Source organism: Motacilla alba, chromosome 3, assembly GCF_015832195.1.
Source record: "Motacilla alba alba isolate MOTALB_02 chromosome 3, Motacilla_alba_V1.0_pri, whole genome shotgun sequence".
Lineage (NCBI taxonomy): Eukaryota > Metazoa > Chordata > Aves > Passeriformes > Motacillidae > Motacilla > Motacilla alba.
The window spans coordinates 62,645,323-62,670,414 of NC_052018.1; positions in this window are offsets into that span (position 1 = coordinate 62,645,323).

Below are 25,092 nucleotides of genomic sequence, written 5' to 3' on the forward strand. Positions count from 1 at the left end.
GATCACTGCTTAGATATGTTAAACATTTTTAATGGTACTCTCTATACAGATAAATGCTAAACTGATCACCATCTTCAGTGCAGGAGTCAGCATTCCAAAGTCACCTTGAACACTACCATCAGAAATTATTGTTTTATCCTTGGGTTATTCTCTCTGCATAATAATAATCATAATAAAAATAATAATAATAATAATAATAATAATAATAATAATAATAGTGAAAGAAGCAAAAAGCTAGTTAAGTATAGTTTAGTCTTAACATTAGTTTCTACTTGGAACCCGTATGTTTCCACCTTTATCATACCGTTCATCTGAAATTTTAATTTTTACTGTAACTTCTTTTTTTACCTTTTATTGCACTATTTCTGAAAAAAATTACAGATTAATTATACTTCTCCTCTCTGAAAGTTGTCTCCAGGTTTTGTTTTTTTTGGTATGAAGCTAAAGGTTTTATGTAGAGAAGCAATATTTGTACGGTAGGAAGGCTAGGTTGCATATTTAGGAGGAGGTTAGAAGAGCTCTGTTTAGTTTTGTGAAACAAAGGCTGTGAAGGAAGTCTATAAATACATCAGCAGGATAAACATCAGGAGAGAAGAGAGCCATTTAAGTGAAATGCCAGTGTTGTCACAGGAACAAATGGATGTGAACAGCTGGAAATAAACTTATTGGGAAATTAAAAGAAATGGCCCAACTCTTAGAGCAGTCAGGTTCTGGAACATAGCCTTGCAATGAGAAAGCATGGACACAAAACCCCCCAAAATTGTTTTGAATGTAGAGGTTGTTAGTAAATGAGTTTTCTGAAAGGTGAGAAAATAAACTGAAGAATTTCAAAGACTTTCTCCAGCCTTAGGTTCTTGGGAATTTTATACTGGCTTTATTTATTTATTTTGATTTGCCGTAGCTGAAAAACCTGAATGGAATTTCAAAAGCAAGCTAAAGGAACTAGATGTTGAAAACAAGTTAATTAGGTCTCTAATTTCTGCCTGGTCTCCTTTGAAAATCCCAGTGCTGAAATGGATCTCTTTAGATACGAATAAGGATCACATTACCTTGCTCTTGAAATATTCAGTGCTCCTCTGGGAAACTGAAGCCCTCAAATGATTCAGGGAGATAGAGGCATAGAGAGTAAAATGTGAGTAAAGTGTTTTTAAGCAACAGTCCCTCCCAATGGTCCGCTCTCAACCCCCCCACAATTATGAATATCTACCTGTTGTAACTCACACTCCATGGGTCCAGCTATTTGCAGAACAAGGCCTCGTTCTGTGAAACACAACTGTATGACCTTGGCTTGGTTTTACTGCTAAAGTCGCTGCTGAGCTGTGGTAGAGTTCTTACACTGAAGATGTGCATGATGAGAAAAGAAAAAAAAAAAAATATAGAGGTGAAATTTTTTAGGGGATTCTAATTACTAGCTCAGGGAACAAAGTGAAAAATATCAGTGTGAGCCAATATAAAATACTATACTAAGAAAAGAAGGCAGATAACTGAAAGGTAGAACTCAGCAAGAACCTTGTTTAAAAGCTGATATTCCTCTCCCTGCCCAAAAGGTGTCTGGGCAGCACAGACTCATCAAGTATCTGCATGCTAATGATTGGTCATTAGTCTCAGGTATAAGCTGACATAACTATCTAACAAGCACATTAAAATACAAATAATAATTGTACACTTGTAATGTCTGCACGAGTTGGTAAAAATCTCACATTTTACCAAAAAGTTGTTGAAATGTGATTCAGTAGAGGAAGGGCTAACTGATATGAACAGGAATTCAGAATAATATTTCAGGATTCAGAGGTTCAAGACAACTGGGAAACTCAGTTTGATCTTTTCAAGTATATTAACTTTTTAAAATGTTATCCTTCTGACCATTTTGGCCAAAATTCTTACTGCCTCAAAGGAGCTGACAAGGCATATGTGTCCACTGTCACCTTGACCGAGCTAGAAATATTTTGTGGATTGTGACAGAAGAGAGGATTTAAAGGATTTCTGCTTCCACCACAGGCCGTGTCATGGCCTTCTACCATATCTATACATGTCAAACCTGTTTTCTGTCAGATTGAATCAACTCCATACTCCTTAATATCATCTACATTGATGAGACAGATGAGCACATTTATATCTAACTGGTGTAAGAGCCTCACTGCAAACTTTATCTTTTTAATGGTAATGCTATAAAGGAAGCATCTGTAATAAGTAACAAGATGGTACAACGCAGAGCAAATTGCTTGGAGACAGTAACTCACACAGTTGCTAAGAGAAGCAGCTAATAAATATGGTTTGAATAGAAATGCTAATGAAATAGAGCTGGATGCTTGTTATGTCATTTAACACTACTGCATATATGGCAGTTAATCTTTTTCAGCATTCTCTTCATTGTCACTGAGGTCTATGCCTGTTTTTACTGCTTTTATTGCAAATCAGATAAATACTGTCACATGGCAGGAAGCAGTGAACAAATGTAGTGATGTAAGGTTACATTCATCTGGACACCATCTATCTGAATGATTAATTAAGGTGTATGCAAAAAGCTACTGAAACTCAGCACTTCTGTCAAACAGAAAGAAAAATCAATAAGAACACCACTGTCTTGGTCTGTAGTACTTTTTGTGAAAAACACAAAGACAAATCAAGGATATACTTTAAACCTGTCAGGAAGTTACTGCAAGATGAAAGTCTTTTATTTTTTCCCCACTGACTTTTTGCTTCTATTAATACAATGGCATCTGCAGTAAGGACAGAATCTAATATGGAACACTCTTCCCATGCATTTCATCATCCCTGAGGTTTTAAATGTATTCTTGTTAAACCTTTAGTTAAAAATCATTGCTACTATGAAATCAACTTTTTTTTGTTCTTCTGGGTAAATGTTTAAGAAAGATTTAAGTACAGTTATGTCAGAAAAGGGGCATTTTGGCACAAGATATTTACATGCAGGTGACGTGTCATGTTGAGTTAGCATAGTCCATTGGGATATCCTGATGAAGAAATACTACTTTCTATAGACAATTGACCACATGCAAGTCCAGCTCCTTTACAGTTCATATCCATCCACGTGGGACTTCTTCACTGGGATGCTATTGGGAAAGCATCTTTTGTCTTGAGTCTCTGAACCAAAACCAATTTACACTTCAGAACATGTAGAGGAGTAGCTAAATTACCTAGCCAGTATGCCAAATCTATTTTCAGCAAGCACACAAAGAAACTGAGTGTTTCAAGCCAAGGAGCTCAAATGACATTGGGGAGTAGCAAATATAGCTAGTTTCTAATCCTGAGAGTAAATTTCAACAGCTCCAGTACTGGCTTTATCAGAGAATGAAGAAATAGTATCTGTAATTTTTTTTTCTCCTCAAATAAAAACTCCCAGTCCAATATGTTGTGAGATTTGTAAGATCAAATGAATGTTCTCTGAGAACACTTGAAAATATTCAAAATGAAAGAAGCTTTCTGAGTGCCATATGAACTCATTCTGAGGCCAATGCATTTACCAGAAAGACATAATGGATTTGATCTTTAATCCTCTCTTTAAAATACTAAATTCATAGAATATATGGAAACACTACGATGTCTCTTTGCTGACTAGGAGTAGATGAATAAGCAAGCTTACAATCTGGGTTCCTGTTCAGCAGTTTTTAATGTTATTCAGAAATAAAAAAGAGTCCAATCCAGAATGACTCACTAATTCACAGACATAATGAATGCCTGAATAGTTCAATGAACTCTAATGAATGCAGTTTCCAAAGACATATCTTAGTAAGATGAAAATCAAACATCAAATAAATAATATTGAGAGTAGTATGTTGGTATAAATACCAGAAGATTTTGCCTCCATAATCTGTAGTTGCTTTTGAAATACATATTTCTACTTGTGAACACATTCAGACATACACTGTAGCTCCTGGAAATTGCAGAGCACAAAAGCTTTATGAAGAATGCTTCTGAAGTAGAAGCAAACAATAGACAAGGAAAAAAGAAGCTTCTGTAGTGTCATGGTTTGATTCAAGAAGTAGAAATGGGATGTAAATGGTGCTTAGTGTACTTGAAACAGACTATACCTGCACTGGTCTGTTGCCAGTGTCTACTGGCTGCTAATGACTTTTCTAGAAGCCTTCACACAGATGGCTTGTCAGAGACTGACATAGTTCATGCCTCAAACACTGATATAAAGTTTTGCTCATAATAACAAAATGTGTATAAAGAAGCTACAACCAGGGAAGCCTCCCTGAAGATGCCTGACTGGGACTTTGGACTGAAAGTCAAACTAGTGAAAACTCATTTTTCAATCACTTGAAACAAACAAGTAAACAAGGAAAAGAGTGTGAGCCAGACCCAGCAGCCATACTAAGAATTATCTTTGGCTTGCTTCAGAGTGGAGGAGGCCATAGCCCACAGACCCATTTGCTGGGAGCAGGTTTGCACAGATTTCCCCCCCAAACCGAGGAGGGGGGAAGAGGTTTTGGCATATTGTAACCTCTGCTCTGGGGCAGTGAGCCCATCCTCCCATACACTATGCGAGGGCTATGGAGCCCCCAACCCTGGGAAGGCCACATCCATGGAATATCCATGTGAGGGGCAGCTGAGAGGGTGCCTTGATCCCTCAAAGTGTCCCCCAGAGTCATTCCTAAAGTTTTACATGACAGGATTGCACGTGATGCAACAAACCCAGAGTCTGTTGTAAGAGACAATAGCAAATGTCCCCCGCTCCCGGAGAGGTGCCTGGAGTTTCCTACCTGGCCTGTGCATGTATTAACTCATCAGATTCTGTGCTTTATGGGGGACCTTCACCATCAAGAAGACCAGAAGAAGAAGAAGAAGAAGAAGAAGAAGAAGAAGATCAACAGAACACCATTGCGATCCACGGAATCATGGTACTTTCTACCTAGTCTGTCTCACTGTCTCCCTCTCCACATTCCCCAAGCTTCTCTTTCCCAACTTCTTTCTCTACCCTTTTCTTTGTCTCCTATTTTCTCTTAAATAAAATCCCTACTATTGTCACTGGCATATGGTCTTGTTTGCACCTAAATTTGGGCTGAATAATTCCTCAATAATTTTAATAACTGGACTTTTAACATGTCCAGAGGGTAGAATTAAAAAGTAATGAGAGGTATACAGTGACTTCTCTGTATGAAATTCTCAATCTCCTTGTCAGATTGTTGACATTTCTGAGTAATATGAAGTTCCTGTAAGTTCATAGGATTTGTCTAATAAGATTAGATAACTTTTCTAAGCTGATATACTCAGTAACAACAAAATAGCCTTAATTGCAAGTGGAAAGAGATGGAAATCTCCAAGGAGTGATATAGCATCTCCTGAAATAATTCATAGGTGGAATAAATCGCTATCTGGAGATATCCACTTCTCTCTATCACTCAGGCTCGGCTAAGGTAATGATTCTGGGAGATCTCTTCCACATCTCCTATGTTTAATTATGTGCATAAGACTTCTAAGATGAAGACAGCAGAATATTGTATTACAGTGATGCCATTGCTACATATCACTGTAGATTTATAAACCCTGTTTTGCTTTCATTTTTTGGAGAACACTGAAGATGACTAGCAGATAAGATTGAAATACTGGGTCACTAGTAAATAATCAAGTAATTAATAACTTTAATGACCTTTATGAACATTCAGGAAAATTGCTATGGTTTTTGATTCAAGATAAGAAGCTAACAACCTACATTAAGGCCTATCATTGCTGATGAAAATCAAGAGGAAATTTAAGAAAAACCACAGAATTCTGCTATTTTATTTGATTATGGAAACTTGTATGTTTGCCTAAAGATTAAAAGAATGGAAAAGACTTTTTGTTAGTGAAATTCTTGATCAAAGAAGAACATTGTATTTTTCACTAGGAAGGACCTTTTTTAAAAACACCTATGTTAGCAGAATATTTGCTTACCAAGTCATAGTGATCAGATCACAGGATCTCAGAGTTGCTGAGTTTGAAATGGCCCATCAGCTATTTTTACACACTGATAAAGTCCCTCTGAAAGTTTTCTTCTCCAGGCTGAACAATCACAACTCTCTCAGCCTCTCCTTGTATGAGAGGTGCTCCAAGCCCTTGATAATCTTTTTGGGTCTTCGGAGGACTTGTTCCAATATGTCCACCTTACTCTGATACTGGGAAGCCTAAGCTCAGAAATCCAGGTGTGTCTTACATGGACTGTGCAGAGGAAAAACCTTTCTTGTCATTATTTATCCTGACAATGAAAATGTTTCATAAATATATGTATATATGAATGAAAATACATATATATATTTTGCAGGAAATTACTGTTCTCAACAGTATTTTGGATAGTGTGAGAAAATAGATGATTGTAAAGGTGTGCTATTTGGAGAGTAAAAAATTTTCATAGCTAATTTGAATAATATTTCACATATAGAAAACTTATTTACAAGAAAAAATTGTAAATAAAATGAGAATTTTTTTAATGTCTTGGTTTACCTTGATAGCATATTCTGAATAATTTGTTTTATATTCTTCTTTAATGCATGAGATTTATTTGGAATTCTATAAATTATGATAGGACAAAAAAATTCCTGAGAGTAAATATACAATATGTATTTACCATATATAAAAAAGATACCTAGTAAATATTCTCTGCCAGCTTTGAATATAGAGCAGGAACCAGCTGGCCTTTCAGAAACCAGTCATTGTGTGTTTACAATCATCAGACCAAATGCTAGCACCAGTAGGAGCTATCCAGGGGACCTCCCCTACTCTTGCAAAGCCACAAAAATTCATTATTTTTTTTATAGCTAAAGGTGATGAACTAAGTATACTTATTTTGAACTTAACTTTCCACCCAGCTTCATTTATGATCAAGTTTTTTGCTGAAGATTGTTTATTAACATAATACAGAAGGCTTAAAGGTTAAAAGGTTACAATGGAAAAAAAACCCCAAGAAATAATGATTCGTTGCTTCTATCGTGAGGCATAAAAATGTTCTGGCATTGTGGTATAGTAAAGGGAGAAGATTTTGTCTTTTAATATATCCACTGTATTGCCTTGCATTAGATAACAATTGAACTGATTCACCCTTTTACAAATTATTCATTAGTTCTTAAGTCAACACATTGAAAATTTTGTCAGCAACATGATTTACTTAAACAACTTGCATTGATGCTAGAGTTCTCTGAAGTGGTCTGTATTCAAGAAAGTCATCATATGGTCTCAAAAATTTCACAATTATTTTCCCCTTTACTTGTTCTCTTTGTACTTAATCAAAACTGATTTTATTATGACATGCTTTAGGGTGGTCAGGTCTTTCATGGCAAACCTATCCTTTTTTTTTACTCTCCTAGAGTGTTTACAGCAATGACTGAACAGAAACTTACATTTGAGAGGATACTTTTTTTCAACTTTCTGGTTTGGCTTTGTCCAGTAAAAGCTTGCTTATAAAAATTTCTGGCATAAACTGAAATCAGCGGGGAAGGATATGAGGTTTTGTACACGTAATCTTGTATTGAAAACTGAAGTCTTTTTGAAGGTCTGTTGGTAATCCTAAGAGTAAAACTAATTTATTTTCCCTGTTATTATACCTGTAACTGCCAGGTCATTTTTAAATAAGAATACTTAATAGATGTCAGTGCTGATTTAAAACTCATTCCAAGATGTATAAATCTCACTTACAGGGTGAAGGATGGTCACAAAAGCCAAAATGACAGACACCCCCACCCCCATTCAGGGAAGAAACAAAATCTGGCAGAGAACATGTTAACTTCCTCTTAACCCAACTTCCACAGAAAAGTTGCAGATGTTAATAGAGTGCATATATCTCATGTTTCATTTGCCTGTGCTGTTGAAATTACAGTTTAAGTTTGGGTGGCTTTTATTGGAGTTTGAGTAACATTGCAAATACATGAGTTTTGCACATTGTATTGGTTTTGAACTCTAAATATCACAACCAATCTTTTTTTTTTTATTTTTTCCCCCAGTGCATTAGTATCATGGAAATCTAAAGAAAAGGAAAATGAAATATGAAGTGATGGAATATTTTTTTTGTACATACAGCAAGCATTTTATTTGAGATAGGAAAAACATCTCCTATAATTTATTTCAACATGATTAAATGAATACAGCAATCACTTAAACAGCACTCAAGGAGATTTGAAAATGTTCACTCCCTTAAGAAAAGGAGAATTTTCTTCATATGACTGGCTCTTCAAATGACTGAGACTTCTGCTGAAGTGTGTGCTATTGCAAAGTAAGAGCCAAACAGTGAAAAAGGAAACAAAAGATGAAGCCGTCATCTGTGACCTCATTGAAACAGAACTCTTAAAGAAAAATGCTCTTTCTGCCTCTGGTCACAGGATTCTGATTTAAATTAAGGCAAACATATTGTGCAAGCAGCAGATTTTTTTTTCCTTTTCAATTTAAAACTGTACTTAACAGGCAAATGCATTTCCTATGTTGGAATAGATGTTCCCAAACTTAGTTTGGTTTTATGAGTATTTGAGAAAGGAATGGAGAGGGTTCCTCAGGAGGCCACAAGGCAGGGATCTGCTGGCCAAAACCTGTCCCATCACCTCTGGACACCAGCCCCCATCCAGGGTGCAGAACAGGCTGGGGGACCACTAAGAAACACCTAAATCTTATATACCATAGATAAAGAACCAACTTTATTTGGAGAGCACTTGAACTGAACTACCTTAACGAATGTCTTACACAAGGATTTAACCATTGTTTCTCCTTTTAGTTGATGCTAAGTATCCTTAATTTATATCTAGAGAGATTTTATAGTTGTTGCCTTTTATCAAATAGATAATAGCATACTTAAAATAGAATATAAATTAACAACAGCAATTGTTAAATACAAATAGACAAAAATAGACAAAGAAAAAAATAGACAAAGACAAAAGTAAAAGGAAAAAAAATAGAACGATTTGTTCTTACATGGCTCAATAAATTGAAAATAATTTTGATTGATATAGAGTTAAAATTTGTCTCTGTATAGAATGTATGGCTAAAAAAATGTCAGTAACTTATTTTTAATAGCTGACTTTCACTCCAATTTTAGCCAGTAGTTCATCTTAATTCAGGATTTTTCATTTATCTCCAGGGCCCAAGGCTACCTCAATTCAAAGGTAATTGGTAAAGACCCTACTTTCTCTTCCACTTTTCCATGAGTTCTGTCTTTGATTAGGATCATCGTATTGGACTCACCATCATTATCAGTCTACTGTCATTGGGACAGACAGCCCCCCGTAGAAAATTTTGTGAGACCAAAAAGTGGCTGGGAGCAGATGGACTAGAGGCAGAGAAGAAAGATGAACTGGCAAGATATTATTCTGAGGAGATAAAAATCCTGTAGCAACTCAACTCCCAGGTGACCTAAAATGGAACATTTTTACTCATTTATTTTGATTCCTGACAGGAAGAAAGACAATCATACATGTTCTAAAATAATGGGTAAATATGGAAGTACCCAAGTTGTTGGAGTAAGGCTGACAAAGACGAGCAAGACTGCTTTCATGTTTACTAACTGGAGCCTTGAGCTGATGATCATTCCTAACTAGCAGAATGTCTTGCTCATCTGTTAAATCTGAAGAGAAGCAGCAAGCTGACTGGAGCAGGGCTTTCTACAGCTCACACAGCAGACCTTTGCCAACAAAAATCCCAAATCAGGCTGCCTGATCAGCATGAATTGGGCCCTACTCCAGCCTACTAGGCCTGAGTGAGGCTCTGCAGTCCTACTAAAATCTGAATGAGGCCCAGTTCCTGAAAAAGTGGCTCCCAGGATAAGGTCATGAAAAGCAGAAAGACTTATCAACAGTCCTCTCACCTAGGCTTTTCACTTCCACATGATCCCAGCCAGCTCGCTGCTTATACAAAGAACTTCTAAGTCATCAAGTCCCAAACTTATCTGGAAATTCTCTTGAAAAACTTTACATTTATAGCGGTAAACAACAACAACAAAACAGCCAACAAAACCAAAACCAAAACTAAACAAAACAAAAGCAAACAAACAAAAAAAACCCCAAAAAACAAAACAAAAAAAAAACCAAAAAAAACCCCCCAAAAAAACCCAAAAAACCAAACCAAACCAAAAACACCCCAAAAACACAAAAAAACCCAAACCAAAACAAAAAAACCAAACATCTCTAAATCAAATTTTTTCTGGCTGTAATTATACCAAGAACTTAATAAAAATAGCACTTACTGTGCTACTGAACAAATCACCTCAGAACAGGTGCAGAGATCTTTGACCAGTACCAGATGCTGGAGCAATGCCTGATTCATTCCTCCTTTTTCACAAGGTTTAATTTTTAATTGATAATTTCCTGAGAGGACTATGCCTTTTCCCACTTTCAGTGTAGTTAAAAGTAGGGTCGTTAATGCTAATTTCTTCGAAAAAATAGGGAAAAATATTAAAACTACTATTAGAAGCTTAGGGTTTTACATCCTGGCTAAGACACCTGCCTAACATTTTATATCACATTAGCTGTGTACAGGAGGCACATAAGCTCAACATCACATGAGAATGGAGTCACAGCAATTTTCTTTAAGAGTTATCTATCAATGATATAATTATTAACTATGTAAATATATTTTTGAATATTATTCTTATCCACATAGTCTCACATCTAACTATGTATTTTTCCTTGTTTGGTTATCTTTATTTTATATGGAATATTAATCATTGTTTTAAAGTGTATTTTCCATGAATGAATTTCACTCACTTTTGCCCAAATAGATCCTAATGTGACATGGAGGAAAATAATTTGAAAAGAACTTCACCTACACAATATTATTCTGTTTCATTATAAAGACTAACGTATTATCATTACAGTTCAATAGAATATGGCCTTTCCCATCTATGGATGTTTTCAGGTTAAGAAAAAAATCTCCCTCAAACTTAATAAAACCCAAGCCTTTGCCCTAATTAGCAAAAAAACCATTGTCCTTGCTTAAAAGCACAATGATCTTTGAGAGTTAGACTCAGTAAGGATCCCACTATAATTATTACTTACACATACAAAAACTTCAAATGAAAAATATTAATTTTACTTCTCCGCAGACATATCAGGACCAAGTGTTCAGGACTACAGCATGGATTTTCAGACAAAATAAGGGACTTGAATTTTGCCTTTCCTTAACCTAAACAAGCACACAGACCCATAGACTTTAATCAAATCTGTGCTTAGTTTCTCCTTCAGTTTAGTGAGAAATTTAATTAATTCTGAAGTTAGTTTATCTTCTAAAAGTTTTCAGTTTAAGTAGAATTTTGGACAAAAAAAGTTAAAATACATTGGAGACACTTCAGCTCTGAGCTTTCATTTTTATGACAATTTGCAAATGTACATGTATCAAATATGTCCAAAAGTAGTTAAAATACCTAAGCTTAAAGATTTCTGAATCTGACTTTCAGCAAAGAGGAAATATCCACAGATTTCCTCCAAGATGTGTCAAATTAGTGTTCCAAATATAACCAGCTGAAGAAGGGTAGTTTGCATAAACTTATCCAAACAATTTATTGAATCAGAAATCTGGGCTTTTAAATTTTGCTTTTTATTTCCTAGAAGCAAAATATATTTTAGGATTAAAGAGGGAAAAGGAAACAAAGTTTACATTGAACATACATACACATTCAAATAAATTATTTACAAACAATCTGGATACAGTAAAGAACTCCAAGATTTCTAGCAGACTTAATTAATAAGAGTATTGCAAAAATGAGTCAGTTTACCCCCTCAAGCATAGCATAATGCTCCGAAGTAACTTAATTAGAGCCATAAAAAGCTTATGGAGAAGATCAGACAATTTTAATGATCTTCTTCATTACCTCTGAACGGCTAATCTAAATAAGACAGATATCTGTATAGATCAAATGACACCATCAGTATCCAAATTTACTCTCTTCTGGTGACTGAGATTCTCAAATAGTTCTTTTCATTCCACTAAAAAAATTGAATTTTAAAGTGTAAATTCTTTTGTGATTTGAATTCTAGACCAAGCTCAATTAGCTCACAAATAGAAAGTGGAATAAAAAAAAGGTCACAAGGCTTCCACAGTAAATGAACTCTATATGACTTTAGAATCATGGTCATAACTTTTTTATGCTACTTACAAGTATACACTCAATTATTTTTTAATGTTGTTTACGCTTTAAAGAGAATGTAGCTGAGACCAATAGAGTGTATGAAACCATTTTATTTCTTTCTTGTGTACTGTTTAGGAAACTGAGCTGAATTATATAACAAAGTAACTAATGATTAAATACCTCCTCTTCGAGCGACTAACTTGAAACATGTTTGATAGCCATGATTTCCAAAGTCAGAAAAACAACATTTTTATCAAGAACATTTGCCTTCAAGAAAAATAAGATGATGACCCAAATATTGAGATACTGAAAAATTCCTAATTGTAGGTTTTTATTTTCCTGTTTTGTAGAAGACAGTTTTTTTTGCTAGATTTTGGCAAATAATAACTGAAGAAGAATATCTAAAACAATGATGTCAAAAAGGTGACCTGAGATCAAGATCTGGAGTGGCAGAGATTTGCAGACATAAGTGAGAATCTAATGTATCAATATAAATGTCAAATAAACTCATGGAATAGTTAAGCTTGGTGAGGCACTGGTGATAAATAACCAATATGACTGTGTACTTAGAGATCAATTCATGCACTGAAGCACTGTTGCTTGAAACAAAATAGAAGCAGCATGAGAAAGAGAGCAGTCCAGATAACAGTATATTAAAGGTCAGATAGGATGTTTATAACAGAGCTGTGAAGTATATCACCTAATTTAGGAGAGAAGGTATCTTTCCATGCTCCCAGGCCTAGAATGGGTACCAGCATGGTAATGCCAGGGTGCTTGATCCACTGCTTCATTGATTTCCTTTCTAGCCAGGGAAACCAGCACCACTAAAAGAGGTTCTAAAGGAGGTTTGACCCTGTGGTATTGTCAGAATAGAGGGGTTTAGTGTCCTCGTTAGACTGCTGTAATCAAGCTGGAGGCTACTCATATGTACCCTTAAAGCACTGATCACAATATTCATTTACCCCTCCTCATGTTTCTTGACCTATCTCTTAAATATCTTTTCTTCACCTAAGCCTTCTCCTACATAAACAAAACTTTTTTTTTTTCTTCCAGCTGATCCCACTTTTGCTGCATCTATTGTTGTTTCTGGTACTTATGTGTTTCTTTACCTAAGTGATCTCAGCCTTATATGTTGCTGTCACCCTCAGAAGACTCTTTTCCCAAAAGCCAGCTCTTCAAGTAACTTTGAAATTTCTCTCTTTGTCATTTTTTATGTGTCCTGTCTACTGGTTTCACATGTCACATCCACATCCTGCTCAGTTAGCTTTACTGTGAGCCAGGGCTTTGTCAGGGATCCAGTCATTCACCCACAGCTGTAATATCAGCTCAGTTTCCCTCTTCCATTTATTTGTACTCATGATGATGGACAGAAAAGGAGAGACCTCCATTCAATTCTGAGTCCAGCCTGATCTCTGTCAGCTGATTACACCTCCTCTAACCTCACAGAGATACAGTAAGCACAGAAACCTACCCTTTAAATGTTGTTTTTCCTTTTCAAAGTTCAACTACCAAGGCAAAAATCTGCCTTTAGAATTAGCCTTTTGCCTGTCATTGCTATTAAATCAGGCAAAAATATCTAAAAGTGAATAAAACTTAAGATGAACCACCTAAACCAATCGTTTTTCAGGACTCCACAAAACAGAAATTTTTAATTACCTCACAAGGTAGGTTATAATAGAATAGGATTTGGAAGGGAAGAAAAAAAGAGTCAGTAAAATAGCAGAAACAGATTTCAAACCCTTTAATATAATGGAGGAAAAAGAATGCAATATAAAACAATGGAAGGAGGCGCTTATTTTACTAAGAGGCTTATAGGGAAAATGTAAAAGAGGTATCAGAGAGAAAGACAAGAGCTAAATAGCATAAAATGGATAGTATTGCTGAGATTGCTTATTTACCAGCTGGATGTATGGACTTACCAACCCAGAGAGTCCCCTTTGCTTTTGTGTTCCTAAGCTGCATAAGCAGAAAGTGGTAAGAAACAAATAAAAAATGTGTGATAAAAAGATTTCAGCAGCACTTTGTCCTCAACTGTACTAGAAGAAATATTTATTGAGAAGCTTCTCATAGGACAGCAATTATGAACTGACCTTGTACTTCCCCAATAGGAGGAAGGAAGGAAGGAAGAGGTGGAAGTGGTGGAAGGAAGTGGTGGAAGGAAGGAAGGAAGGAAGGAAGGAAGGAAGGAAGGAAGGAAGGAAGGAAGGAAGGAAGGAAGGAAGGAAGGAAGGAAGGAAGGAAGGAAGGAAGGAAGGAAGTGGCGGAAGGAAGGAAGTGGCGGAAGGAAGGAAGGAAGGAAGGAAGGAAGTGGCGGAAGGAAGGAAGGAAGGAAGGAAGGAAGGAAGGAAGGAAGGAAGGAAGGAAGGAAGGAAGGAAGGAAGGAAGGAAGGAAGGAAGGAAGGAAGTGGCGGAAGGAAGGAAGTGGCGGAAGGAAGGAAGGAAGGAAGGAAGGAAGGAAGGAAGGAAGGAAGGAAGGAAGGAAGGAAGGAAGGAAGGAAGGAAGGAAGGAAGGAAGGAAGGAAGGAAGGAAGGAAGGAAGGAAGGAAGGAAGGAAGGAAGGAAGTGGCGGAAGGAAGGAAGTGGCGGAAGGAAGTGGCGGAAGGAAGGAAGGAAGTGGCGGAAGGAAGTGGCGGAAGGAAGTGGCGGAAGGAAGGAAGGAAGGAAGGAAGGAAGGAAGTGGCGGAAGGAAGGAAGGAAGGAAGTGGCGGAAGGAAGGAAGGAAGTGGCGGAAGGAAGGAAGTGGCGGAAGGAAGGAAGGAAGGAAGTGGCGGAAGGAAGGAAGGAAGTGGCGGAAGGAAGGAAGTGGCGGAAGGAAGGAAGTGGCGGAAGGAAGGAAGTGGCGGAAGGAAGGAAGGAAGGAAGGAAGGAAGGAAGGAAGGAAGGAAGGAAGGAAGGAAGGAAGGAAGGAAGGAAGGAAGGAAGGAAGGAAGGAAGGAAGGAAGGAAGGAAGGAAGGAAGGAAGGAAGGAAGGAAGGAAGGAAGGAAGGAAGGAAGGAAGTGGCGGAAGGAAGGAAGGAAGGAAGTGGCGGAAGGAAGGAAGTGGCGGAAGGAAGTGGCGGAAGGAAGGAAGGAAGGAAGTGGCGGACGGAAGGAAGGAAGGAAGGAAGGAAGGAAAATAGTAAAAAAAATAAGTTTACAAATATTGTCAACTGGAGAGAAAATTTGGTTTCTTTCAAAATGATACTTCTTTGTGTCTGCCAGATAATCCCTGGATTTCTCTGGTTTTGCAGGCCTGCAGACTAAGAGAGGAGAAAAATTATATAAATCTTTACATTTTGTCTGATCACTTCTTCTGGAAGACGAATACACAAAAGAATAAAATTTAATGACATTTGCTGGTATGTTGGATGGAACTGAGCAACTAGCATGATGACATGCTATTTGCATGTCCAAAGCAGAGATATTTTTTGCCATTAATAGTGCATTTGCACATGCAATTACAGACTTGAGGGGCTGTGTAGGTGCAGGACATAGCAATCATAGTGCTGAAGGTTTTGTATATGACAAAATCTGGCATTCATTGGAATAACATTACAACACAAATTCAATACGCAGTAGGTTAAACATCATAGAGCAAATCTTCAGTATTCTTAGGCATTACAACAGCACCTAGGTACTATGGTGATTTGCATTTTGTGTGTCCAAAACAGATTAAATACTCTGTTCAACGTGTCAAGTCAGTTTGCAATGCAAAACAGATGTATATTTGCTTTGGCTTCTGCAACCAATATTTAAAATAGAAACTGGGAAGCTGATGAAGAGAAATACAATTTTAACATTCAATTTCATTTTACTGCTTTGTCCCTACTTAAGTCTTCATTTCAGCAGTAATGAATGCACACAGTTGTTGGTTTTTAGTATCTCTTTTCTTTAGCATAAAATTAAAATGTGGTCCTGTTGGAGCAGAACAAATATAAATTAAAAAATTAGGAAACAAAGAGTCCTTTTGCATCTCACATCTCTAAATCAATAACACTCTATTAGAAGCCTCATTTACTTTAATACAGGGTGTTCTACAGAATTTAGATATTTCACTGTTAGAAATCACAAGAATCTTGAGAAAAGCAGTTATAATACTGCTAATGGCTAAATGCTAGATCACAGTTTTGTGTCAAGATTTGTAAAATAAATTAAGATGAACAAGTGTTTTAGATTAATTGTCAAATCACTTCAAATTGACCACTACTGTCCCTTGGTGTTTCAAATCCAATTTTACCATATGTAAATGTTGCTGAGTTAAAAAATGGGCAAATTAAAAAAAAAACCCAACTCCACAAAACTTCTCCTCCTCAAGGAACATTTTTTGATCTTTTGTGTCCTCCAGCTTGATTTTGATGCCAGTCCTGTTTCTATTAAATTCAACAATATAAAATATTTTTCTTAATTTCATGTGATTTTAGCTTTCTAACATGTAATATTTATAAATGCTGCCCAGAACTTTTCTGTGAAAGACAAGAAATTACAGTAGTTGCACTTCCTTCAAATCATACTATAGTAAGAATCCCAGGAAGTTATTTCCTTGAGGGTTTTTTTCCTCTATTTGTACTGAAGCCAATAACTGCAGGGTCACTTCTGACTACAGTATTAAACAAGAACATAAAGATATTAAACCCACAAATTTTGGTCGAGAACATATAGTTACAGATGCTCTGAAGTCTCTGAGATTTTTTTTTTCAACTATTCCATGTTAAACATTTAGACATCAAATTTTTTTGGTCTTAATTCAGTCAGTTCTTTCCAAGAAGGATTCTGGCAGAAAATCGGTATCTTCCTTATCATTCAAGAAAACTTGTTCTTTACTCCCAATCAAAAGTAAAAATTCCTGATGTTCCTTCCTCCCATTAAAGCAAACTGGATGTAAATTGGATGAGAAAAAAAATACACTAGTCTATCTAGATAGAATATGATAATAATTTACTAAATTAGCAAACACTGCAAGATAAGATTTTTGGAGTACAATAAGCTGAAAATTTTCCGATGGAATTCTATTGGTTTTTTTCCCTATATAACTAGCATATAGTTATATAATTCTCTATGCAAGAACACCATCTGTGTTTTGAATATTATTTTGAATAGTATGTTGTTTTAGTGACTGTTCTTCCTGCTTCTAGACAGTTTAGAATCTGTCAAAAATAAAGATATACTTTTCCAAATTTATTTCTGACTATTCAGCCTGATATCTCAAATGTTACATGTTTCTGTGTGATTTATAAATGATCACAAATAATAATGGTATTTAATGCCAAATTTAATCTTCTGGTGTTGTGTTGATTGCAAGATGCAAGCCTAAGATTTTCTCATGTGGTCTTAGGCATGTCAACATGAACCTTAATAGCCACTCTACCCACATGTCTTGACCAGAATTTTCTGTATCTTATACCTCTAGTGGTCACATACAATCATCTGTGTAACAGAATTTCTGCACAGGATTTTTTAGTTATCAGAAGGAGCAAGGTATGCTTCAGGTGAAAGTTTGTTTGTTTGGGGTTTGTTTTGTTTTGTTTTGGGTGGTTTTGTTTGTTTGTTTTGCTTTATAGTTTGTTTGGTTTTTAAGAATTTTTTGTTTTGGTTTGGTTTTGGTTTTGGTTTTGGTTTATCCTAGACTGTAAAAGGAAGCTTAAAAACTACCTTCTACTGTTGTACATCCTTCTTCACTACAGACTTACAATGTAAAGCAACACAGTTCAAGTATCTCTTGGCTACTTTAGAAAAGATGGTGTACCTAAGTGAACTCCAAGAGCTGTCAGTAAGCTTTGAAAAAGCTACAGGGCAATGGGAACTGCCAGTTTCCAGGTCTATCCCAAAACTTAAGGAATTAATGTAAAGCAGCATTGAATCCAAAGCAAGCAGCGTGAATCAACAGGCTGGAGCTGCTCTGGTACCTGCAGGTGACATTGGCATCCTATGGTAACAACCAAGCAGGGAAAACCGGACTGCAAAAGACAGAGGAAAGTTCTTGAAAGACAAGGAAGAGAAATATGCAAAAGATTAGCAAATTTATAGACATTTGCAGGCATACTGAACAAAACTGAGCAATGGGCAAGAAATTGAAGTGTTTAAGTCAATGGCTGGTTCAGCAGATGGACAAACTGACATAATTATTATTAGCACTTTTTAATTTATGTAAAAAGGAATGAATGGTTTCTACATTAAGCTTCGTTTCTAGTGTAGCCAAAGTGATGCTGTATTAGAAAGGAAGGTGTTATGCTAAACTGTGAATTCATATCACTGTGTGACTAGGATGAAAGAGCATTCACTGAAGAGCACTTATGACTGAAAATTAAGAGTTTTTCAGAGCTCTGGGAGTACAATGCACATTTTTCACTAAATGTTAATGGGATTTTGGAACCTAACTACATTAGTGACCTCTGAAAATCCCTATCAAAGAGACTGAATCACAAACAAAAAATAGAGTTTCTCATTAATTTCCACTATTGTGCAAGTAGACTGGAGAGTAGCCAGTATTGTAGCCATCTTAAATGATATGTTAGAGGTGAATCTAAAAATTATAGATCAGTGAACATGACTTTAGTATTAGATAAATTAGCTGAAAACACATTTAAAGTGTCTTGTAAAACACACAAATGAGCATAGAAATAGAAATCAGCAAAGCTTCTGTAAATGGGAATCATGATTCTTAAGCCTCATTTTAGTCAAAAGAACTGAAATAATAATGGAAAAGGAATTCTTAAATGTAATTTAGTTGAATTTCTGAAAGGCCTTCTGGCTAACGTCTGGCCCAAAGATGTTAGTAGGAGGAGCAAGTGGTCTTAGGGAACAGTGTAATGTTGGTTTAATGTGTAGTAAGTGTGCTGATATGAAAGGGAATTTTTGAAAAACACAGTGTCTATTAAGATTAAATATTTTCAAATATAACAAGAGTAATAGGAATCAATAATGGAAACAATATTATTCTACTACATAGGAAGGTGATGATCTTATGGTTGATTTGGTTGGTTTTGGTCAACCAGCTTTAAAGCTGCATAAAGGTCTAAAATACAGGAAAATGAAAACAGGCCTCATGATTGTCACTATTTTGATCATGCTGTAACATAAATTTTAAAAGGCAATTACTTTAAAACTGAAAAGAAAATAAATACTTATTGGTGGTAAAAGAGTAATTACATTGTATTTTTGGCTAATTTTGCCAATTTTGGTGCTAGCAAGTTGCTTGAGAATATTCACTGTCATTGAGGCCAGTATCAGCCAAGCACTTGATAAAGTTTCAGACTTAAACCTGCCCCCCCCCAAAAAAAAAAAAAGGTAATTGTTTCAGAGTTCTGGTTTTATAGACTACAAATCTTTCAAGGTCTTTTCTAAAATTTGATGGTGTAGATAGCAAAGTTTCAGTTCCTAGAAATGTCCTTTAACACTTCTTAGCTGACTAATATAGAAGTCGCCATTATGGCTAGGTTCCAGGTTCATTATTAGAAAAAAAGATCAAAATTAAAAGATAAATATATAAATAAAATCAACCAGAATTAAGTATTTGATTTTTTACTTCCCTGTGTAATTTTTAGTACTTCAAGCAAAAATCAAGTAGTTAAAATATTGCTACCAAGTCAAAACAAAATACCAAGCTTGTATTTTCCTAGAACAGCTGTAAATTAATACAAAATGCCTTTATTAATGACAAGGCCAGATTTACACATACAGTAAAAATTTCTTTTACCTCTATGCCAGTCAGGATACAATTGTAAGCCTACCAGCCTCCTCTCATCAAATACAGTTGCTCATTCCTTACATGTATATAGAAACAATCTTGCCCTTTACAAATAACCCCCAAACTGCAGCTCCTTCTAGCTGTGCTTATTAAGAAATGGCACAATCACTTGAAAATTCAATTTACCTAGGCCTAATTCTGAGTCCAGGCTGGCTCCTTTGAAGTACAACGTCGACATGCTTTTGGAAATCCATGTTTAGCTGAAATGCATGAAGTTTACTAGTTTTGTAATGAGGCACAGTTCTGAAACAGAAATTCCAGTTAAAATAAACCATAATTCTTTTCCTTTAGGGAGACAGAATAACTGTTATGCAACTTGAGTACACCCACATCTGGATCTGACAGTCTGCAGCTAAATCTCTAGGATTATTATAGTTGTCATTATACAGGACTAATTCTCAGTGCCTGGAATAGCTGTAGACACAGACCCCCTTTTAGTAGCCTAAAGATTGCTTACCAAAGGCCTTATTGGGACTAAGACGTTTCACAGGGGAAGCAGATAGGACAGTGAGGTGGGCAGAGACCTGCCGTTTTCAGAAGCAAGGAGCATACTCCATTTAATTTCATCTGGCACTAGATGGAATAAACAACAAGACTGTGTCTACTCTTTTGAATGGAGTCCTAGAAAGCACTAGATAAGCAGCAGGACTGTGACTGCACTCACTTTCAGTACACTTTCTCAGCAGATTAAATGCACTTACACAAATGATATTAAAGGCTTTTGTGAATTGGACCCTGCATTTTCAAAACTAAGCATTTTTTTTCCATTTACAGAATCCATTCAATTAATGTCAAGAGATAAAGGCATACATGACATTTCATAACTTAGCATCTTTATTTTCTTGAGTGAATTATTGGGAAAAAATTAATTTCACATTTTTTTTTGCCCACAAATAAATTTCTGAGCACAGTGTGTCATATAAAGCTGAGTTCCTTTTGTCACTGAAAAAATATCATCATATTGAATGCCAAAATCTTTCTAATCATATCTTCCTTCCAACAGAATAACTTTTAATTAACTTAGATATAATGATACATCACCTTACAGATGAAAAATATCCCATCTGTCAGCTTCTTTCTTATCTTCCCCTAATGCTGAAACCTGTGAGGTCAGAAAACCCCACAATCCTGACTAGCAAATTGTTTAAATGTCAACAGAGTAATTTCTGTGAAGGTGCCATTCTATCCTTGTACTTCAAATCCCACATCTGTAACCTTTTTATTGTTCCTCTCTCTAAATTTCTGATTTTCAGTACATTTGATGAGTACCTCTTGTAATTAGACCAGAAAAAATATGGCTCTTTATTTTTAGATTGTGTGCCAACATAATCTGCAGTCCTACAGCCTTTCTGTTCTTCAAAACACAAAATATCCCCACTGGTTGTCATGAGAATATCTTGAGCTCTATGATCCTTTTGTGCTGAGAAACTTGTAATTTGTGTTAGCCACGTGCCTACTAGTACATGTGGAGATATCAGGATATGAAAGACATAGTATTAACACCCCTATTAATTGACGACTTATCAATAAACATTCAGAGAGTCCCACACCTTTCCAAAAAACCTCTTATTGCATGTGCAGACTTTCATGACACTTGTGTTTGCAATGTTTGTGTGCATGCTTTTATGAGAAAATTCTTCAAGAAGACCACTTGGATAGTGCTTTCACTGGGATTTTGAAATGTTTTTTAAGTTGGGTGTATAAGTAATTTGGGTTCTTTCAGCATAGAACTCAGGTTTGCATTTCAGCAGTATAAAGTTTAGGGGAGCTGGACTCTAAGAGGAAATTTATACATTTTAACTTCCAGTCAGTAACATTTGAAGTGTTTGTAAAGAAGACAGAGATACTTGTTCAGTCTTACATAACCAGAAATTACATGGCAATACAAGAACTAAATTTTGAGGGCTGATGATTCTATTGAACTTTAAGAACTTATCTGTGTTAACTGTTTGACAGCTCACTGTTAGTTATTTGTGCTCAGGCACACAGCAGTTAGGGATAAATTAGAGACCCACTTCCTAGTAAGTCTGGAACTTTTCTGCACAAGCTTAGTATTTTGTGTAGTAAAAGGTCTAAATCAGATTTATGTCCTTCCTGACGGCCAATTCTATTATTCCTTGTGCTTCACAGCCTCTTAATTATGAAGTTTTCCCTGGTCATTCATTATTTCTACTTTCTTTGCTATTTTTCTAAGCTTTCCAAAATAGTTATTTTGTTCTTGGAAGCTGGAGGACAGATGAAGTTACTGTAAGTTATAGCACTAGTAAAACCAGGTAAGATTCAGCTGGGGTGTGTGTGATTGATTGAATGATTTGGTTTAGATATGTGCTAGTGAGATGCATTATTGCAGTGGGCCCCTTAAATAGATTTACTGTATCTCCACTGAAGGCACTGAAGTCAGATGAATCCCAGGCAAAGTGTATGCATTGTGCCACATCAGCATATTTCTCATCACTATATGGGCAGTAGTATCTTACAGTATATCAAACACTGTTTTGTGTGTGGTATATTTTACTGAGTTTATAAAATATGTTCTTTGTGCTTGTTTGTGCTTGTTAAAAATACTGTGGGCTTTTTCAAAGGAAAAGGTACTTTATTCCTAATTTGCTTTCTATATAAAATAGGTATAATTCACATTTTTCCTCCTGGGCCATTGGAAGTTCTGTGAAAGAAAATTCTGCCTTTCCTTTATAAAAAAAAAGCTGTAGTAAAAGAAAGTAAAAAAATAAATCCACGTTCCATTACATTTCTAAACTTCCACCTAAACTGTCCATCCAAACCCAATGTCATTCATGGAGATCATCCAGCGTAAATTTCAGGCCATTTTTGTAGCAGTATTGTTTCTCTTCTAGGGAGTTACTGACATCCGGAAGTTGCTATGGAATTTTCTTCTCAAACTGGATAAGTACATATGATGGAGAAAACATTAAAGAGCTAACATGCTTAACTTCTAGCAGAGGCCACAACCAGCTCCTCAGAATGAGAACGTAAATTATTTAAGTCCATAGTGTCAAATGATTGGAAGCAAAATATGCTCAGAACTTTCTGTTTACATTTGGTCTGACATTTTGGGAATTAAAGGCATCCCTAAAGCATCATCAAAATGGATATATACAAGCTTAATGATTGCTAAAAGGATGATATTCAGGACCTAGAAAAATATAAAAGATTTATCTGTGGTAAGAGTTCTGCCAGACCTTGTAAGAACAAGCACATATGAAAAAGTTACTTGGTGGCTAGAAGACAAACTCAATTTTTAAAGAGTGTGGGAAAAGTCTATGAAATTTCTACAGTTGTTTTGCAAATGTGACAACAATAGACCTACCAGTATAAAACCAAATTAGCAAAATTATTGAAAATACAAGAGAATAAGAAAAAAGGATATTTTTGCTTTTCCATAGATATAATTATATCGGCAGCTGTTAATGTGCTATAGCTCAACAGAAACTGCATACTCAAATTAAATACATAAACCCAAAATACATTGTTCGTGGAGGTGTTATGCTTTATCTCAGTTATCAGTAGAACTTTATAGAGAGAAGTGAAAAAATATTCTTCAATAGCAGCATAAAAATGTGTCTGCCACATTAGTTTGCCAATACATCTAATGAGAGGAAAAAATGAGACATTTTGTGGAAGATCCAACATGCATTTCCTAGAAAACAACTTAAAAACCTGGAGAATACATCTGCATGAAATAGAAATTTACTTTGTTTTGGTTTGGAGTTGAAAATTCTTGAACATAATCTGCTCAAGTTTATGGCTGCCATATGGTTTTTCTATGATAAATTGCTACAATATGTAAATAAATAAGAATACACAAATCATGGAAATTAAGTCATGCACTTCCTAGTAGAATATTTTAGAGCTAAACTACTGTTGGCAGATCAATGGTCAAGCACATTTAATTTTCAAACTAGTGGAGGATATTTATGTGGATCATTCTGATAGTTAATCAATTTACAATATGTTTAGTAAGCAACCTTCCTATCATTAGAATGAGTTACTCTGAGAGCAATCCTTTTCCACATCTATTCAATACTTCTCTTTTGTGCAAATTGGATGCTTTGAAAGCTACTAGAGATGGAATATAATTTTTTTTCACCCAGAGGCAAAGGGCTCAAGTGGTTACAAATCTTGCTGAATTTTTTGAGGGGGGAGAAGAGGAAACACATCCACTCTTCTGGTTATCCCTCCATCGGCGACCCACAGCAAGGATTTAAAATTACTTACCTATGCCTACGTCCTCCAATTCCTCTGCTGTGAAAGACATAAGTGAGGATGAAAGTGAGATTGAGACCAGAGCTGGCATTGAGTAGGAATGAGGAAACATGGACAGAACTTAAAAACTCATAGAGCTCCTACAAGCACAGGCATGACCTGGAGTTAATCGCAGCAATCTCTAGGTGCAGTGATGAATGGTAAATAATCAGACTCATCCTGTGCTGGTCATTTGCTATAGTAGTTTGGAGAATAGTGCCTAGAAAGATTATAAACTGCAGTGTGTAGAGGAGGAACACAGCAGTGGGAATGACACTTTTTTCCCCCCTAAATATACTTGATTGATGCACAAAGGTGTGGTTCTTGTGGGAAACAGCAGAAAGGGAAAACAGCAAATAATATAGTTTATTTTGTATAATTATACAGCTTTTCTGGTAACTCTTAGAAATAGTTTCCTATTTCCTATTTTTTATAGGATCCCTGTTTCTGGTATACTTTTAAAATAGTTCCTGTTAAGATGACTCAGAAGTTTCTGAAAATAACATTAGGGTAAAAATCATGTTGTCAATATAAAAGAAATTACATTTTTAAGTGAAACCTTATGCCTCTACTTTAAAGAATGAACATGAAAATTGGAGAGTATGTCAGATGAGAATCAGAGAAGTTCCTCTATTTCTGTAAATGCTGAATTTAATTTCCACCTAATAATTTGATTTATGACATTCTTTTTCAAGCTATTTATTACACTCCAAAATTCATGTAAAAAGAAATATTGCTATGTAATGAGAAGATTATAACTGCAATAACAAAGTGTTAAAGATTTAAAGAAGTCTCCAGATTTACTGACCTGCACAGGTTTAACTGAGTGTATTTAAATTACAAAATTATTTTTAATGGCATGACAATGTGTTAATTTGTTCCTGTGAAAGACTTGCAACACAGTAGTGAAATCTCAAGGTGATATGAAAAGTGTTGCTATTTTCCTGTCCTTGTCATTTGATAATTTATTTAATGCTCAATAGGAAAACAAAAGTCTTCTTTCAAATGAAAATTAGAACATTTCAAAGTGTCTATTTATTTTCAACTACAATTAAGTCCAAAGAGTTAA